Here is a 5,106-nt window from a genome sequence, read left to right as displayed (position 1 = left end):
TTGCTCTGTTTCCAGCTCTGTTCTCTGCCCAAGAGCCAGCTGGCACTCTTGTTTGGTTAATATTCATGAGTGCTTGTTCTCTTTTATTACAGAAATTAGCTTCCAGTATATACATATAAATAAACCAATGAGCTAAAACTTCATTTCAATTATTTAATGCTCAGGTGGTGTGCATGGGTGCCAGAGGTGCCTTTGTTGGCACAGTGATGTCTCTGCTTTTTTACTATGCAGTCTAGGTTTGTCATAGCTTTTATTCCAAGGAGCAAGTGTCTTTTAATTTCATGGCTGCAGCCACTGTCCACAGTGATTTTGGAGCCCAAGAAAATAAAATCTGTCGCTGTTTCTGCTTTTTCCCCTGCTACTTGCCATGAAATAATGGGACCGGATGCCTTGATCTTAGTTTTATGAATGTTGAGTTTTAAACCAGCTTTTTCACTCTCCTCTTTCACTTCATCAAGAGGCTCTTTAATTCCTCTTCACTTTCTGCCATTAAAGTAGTATCCATTAGACTGCCCCATTAATCTTGATGCATGAATTTTGTTGTTTCCAAGCATCAAACTATGAAAGGCAGGCTTCAGCAGCACTTTACATAATTTTCTCAGCTTAATACCTTCAAACATGCTTTCTCTCTAGGAATTCTCTTTCCCCAAATCATCACTAAGCAACCCTTACAGTTCTTTAGAGCTCACTTTGATGTGGGTCCACAAAGACTACTTAGTGTCTTCAATTTCTAGTTAACTAGACACTCATACTGTTCTGGGCAGCCCTATGCTTTTTTCAATCAAGGTTTAGAGTAGGTAATTCTTATTTTGGTATGTGTTTGCAGGTGTGTAATTTCTGTGATATAGTTTCTTTTCTTTCTTTTTTTTCCTGATTGAATTCAACAAGTATTTATTGAGTGCCTGTTACACGCAAGATTTTGTTTTCAGATACTTGGGACACATCAGAGGATAAAACAACGGTCCCTGCCCTCATGGAGCTCATAGTCTAGCATTTACGACCACTTCACCTGGATGCAGTGACCGTGGGCAAGTCACTGCCGCTGTCCTCGGCCACCCGATGCGGGAGTAGGGAGGCCCAGCTCAGACACGGGGAACCGGCCGTCTGTGCTGGAGATGCCAAACAGGGCCCCTACCCTCTGCCCACCACCCAGACAGTCGAGAGGGCTAGGAGCTGGCTTTTAATGATAAAGTACAGGAGGCGGGGGCGCGTCCTGGCGCCGGTAGTCTGCTAGGCTGCTGCCTCGGGCCTGGGCCGGCTACACGAACTGCTGCTGCTGCATCTTCGTGGCTGCCTCCTTGGCCTTCTCCGTAGCCGCCAGTGCCGTCTCCTTGGCCTTCTCCTTGGCTTCCTTGGCTGTTTCAACAAGGGTTTGGGGAGGGGCCTCACCTTTCAGCTTGGCAAAGATGTATTCAAAACCCTTCATAGTCTTGGTCACGTTGCTTTTGAACCACGCGAGACCAAATTCCTGGAGAGCTCTGGAGACGCCAAATAAGCTAGAGGAGACCCAGGCTTCCCGGCGGATTTCAGTCCAGCCGCTGTTATCGGAGTTAACACGGTAAACACATCGTTCCTCCACCACCATCAGCCGGGCGTGGTTGATGTTCCAGGTGAAGGTGGCCATGGTCTGGTTTGTGGGTCCACGATAGAATCCTCCAGGATGGACACTGAGTGAGCAACATTGGCAGGAAACAGTCGCTCAGCCCAGCGGGGCATCCTGTTCGTCTTGGTCGGGAGTCGTCGGGACAGGAGCTTCTGGTCAGAGGTCACCTCGGTGCACTATGTCTTCCGTCAAGACATGTTTGCTATAGGGATTCGGGTAGCGCTGCCAGAAGGCAGCGAACACTTGGTCCCAGGAACTCCGGAGCACGCTCTGGCCCTGGAAATACTTCACCATCGTCCCGGCCGGGGCGGGCTCAGCGCCCGAGCAGCATCAGGGGTGCGGAGCCCGAGGGGCACGCGGAGGCCGGGCTGGAGCTCGACGCTCGGCCGCCAGGCCAGCAGCAGATAACCGCTGCAGCGCCACCCCCGCCGCCATGAGGAACTGTGATATAGTTTCAAGAAGATGGGAACAAACTATTTCTTCTAGGCTAAGTAGGACATGTTACATTTCAGGTTAACTGTAATTGTTAGTAACAGTATAAATTCAAGTCAATTGCCTACTTAGGGACACTTCTCTGAAATGTTTGCCATTATGAAATAGAGCACATTACACCTCAGTGAAGTGAACCAAATTCAGTTGACTCTTGTCACCACTTTATTAAGGAGACAGGGAAAATTAACTTTGCTATTTCAAAAATAATACCTTCAATTTACTCTTATTTATTTATTCTTCAGTTATTCAGTATTTATTCTTTCATTTATTCTTTCTACATAATAATTTAGGAGTACTTTTTATTAATCAGTTAATTAAATATTTCTTAAAAATTCTAATTTCTATCCTAGAAAACTTATTGTTCTACAGCTGATATTCCGAGTCATAAACTACAGCCGTGGGTGAACTCCTAAAACATGGAGGCAAAGACAGATGGTTTCAGAATTTTAATGTTGTCTTTTGAATATTTGTACATATCTTGTCATTCTCTAGTGACCTCATGGAAAACATTTAGCGACTATTCCTGTGCACCACTGCTATGTCAAGCTCCTTGACAACTTCACATCTGAAATCAATATTACAATACACCTGTCAGCTGAAGCCCTGCTGAGGGTCTCTGTTCTGACTGGCCCTAACTGGAAGTCAGAGTACCGTCATTGGTTCTGCCTGACACAGTGGTGACTCTTAGATCCCCATGGCTAGCCGTGCATAACAGGGAGTTGAAGACAGCATGAGTGGATGGGTAGATCTCTGACCTAAGTGTTTTTTATCACTACCATCATGACTGAGGTAATAAATTAATAGTTGGTCACCAGGAATCAATTTAACATGGATCTGTGACATGATTTCATGAGGTATAAGATACTGTTTCCAGTTGACATAAATATTGAAACCTAAGAAAAGGGAATGAGAAATTTTTTGAATACACAAGTATACATATAATTGAAAAATGAAGTTTTTGAATATATAAAATGTTCAAGTCTAAGCCTAATATATAATATATATAAAATTTAAGATTTTTATAAATAACTGATTTATCTCTTTCATCCACACCACCATCATCTCTCATCTGGACTTTTCTAACAGTCTCATTTTTTAATCATGTCATGACATTTCATAAATCCAGATTAATGATGTATCTTGCTCAAAATTCTATCTATCTATATACACATATATGCTCAGTCATGTCTGACTCTTTGCAACCCATGAAATGTAGCCTGCCAGGCTCCTCTGTCCATGGGATTTTCCAGACAAGAATACTGGAGTGGGTTGCCAGTTCCTTCTCCTGTACACACACACACACACACATATACGAAGTGCAAGCCAAAGAACTTAGATAGACACCTGAATATTTTATTTATGTATATATATACATGTATACACACACACATGAAATTTATTTATATATAAAAAACATATGAAATATATATACATATACAAAACATATATATACATGTAAAACATATGTGAAGATATACACACATATATGCATATAAAAACATGTACATATATGTACATATGTATAAATAATAAACATAAATTTATAAAAATTTATATATATGTAAATTTATATATAAATGCAATATATATTTATAAATTTATAATATAAATTTATGAATTTATAATATATAGATTATATTTATATTAAATATTATTTTATATTTATATCAAATGTTATGTTTATTTTCTATATAATATTTATAATATAAATATAAATGTAAATATATATTTTTACAGATACAAATAAGTATAAATATATATTTATATAAATATATATAAATATAAATTTATATATATGTATATATGCATGTATACATACATATGTGTATGTATATGTATACATATACATGTATATATGTGTATATATTTTGTATGTATGTATATGTATACATATACATACAAAATATATATACATATAAATATATGAACATATATACACACACATATACACACAAATATGAAATTTATATATAAAACATGTGTAAAACATATACGTATAAAACATACATACATACATATATGTACACATAAAACATATATACATATAAAACATATATATGAACATGTATGTGCACATACACATATATGAAATGCAAGCCAAAGAACTTAGATTGAGACCTGAATATTTTATATATATATTATTTATATCTATATCTATATCTATATATATTCAGATCTATATATAAATGGATAGATGTGGTTTCAAAGCCAAGAACTATAGCTTTATATCTTTGACTTTATACTTCATGAATTTCTCATATATTGACTTATACTTTATACTCTATGGACTTCTCACTTACTTATAAAGAGACCAGGAAACACCTTTTACAAGATTTTTAATTGAATGTGCTTGAGATATTCCAGTATTATACTTAAGGGTGAAGTCTCAGGACTCGGACTACCTGAGTTAAAATCTTATATATGTCACTCACAATTGAGCATCTTTCTACCTTAGATTACTAATCTTTAGAGTTACTTTATATACTAGCCTCCAAGGGCAATCTCCATTTATTACTATTACCATGGCATAATTATTAAAACTCCTGATTGTCTCTTTAAAAAACACTGATTTTTCTATATAACATAATAGTAACTATCAGAGTTGTGAGGATTAATAATATAAATATTTGAAAATTTTCAAATATTTAGGTAAAATATTTGAAAATTACCTGGCACATAGAAGTGCTCAGCAAAAGTTAACTAGTAGGGCTCTGCCACATATAGATCTATCTTCATAATATTCTGTGGGTTATAACTAGGTCTGTCTTCAACAAAGGTGGACGTAAGAAGACTAAGAGATGTTAAGCCCCCCTTCTATAGTCACATGTCTAGTAATACCATAACTGGAGTATATTTATCTCTGTGTCATTTCAAGACAGGTTATTCAAAATGTATATGAAGTTCTTTCCAGTGTTGAAGTTAATTATTATAAAATGTTAATTCAAGAAAGAATGAGAAATTGCTAATGAATTCACAGAAAAGCTTAATTAAAGAAGAAAGAAAAAAGAATA

General features: G+C 36.9%; 1 pseudogene; it reads right to left on the bottom strand.

Moving 5' to 3' along the window:
• Nucleotides 1-924: 924 nt before the first annotated feature.
• LOC136145075 (PRELI domain-containing protein 1, mitochondrial pseudogene) lies at nt 925-2,003 on the bottom strand (annotated as a pseudogene).
• Nucleotides 2,004-5,106: the final 3,103 nt, after the last annotated feature.

Source organism: Muntiacus reevesi, chromosome 12 (assembly GCF_963930625.1).
Source record: "Muntiacus reevesi chromosome 12, mMunRee1.1, whole genome shotgun sequence".
Classification (NCBI taxonomy): Eukaryota; Metazoa; Chordata; class Mammalia; order Artiodactyla; family Cervidae; genus Muntiacus; species Muntiacus reevesi.
This window is presented reverse-complemented; position numbering and strand designations above follow the sequence as displayed.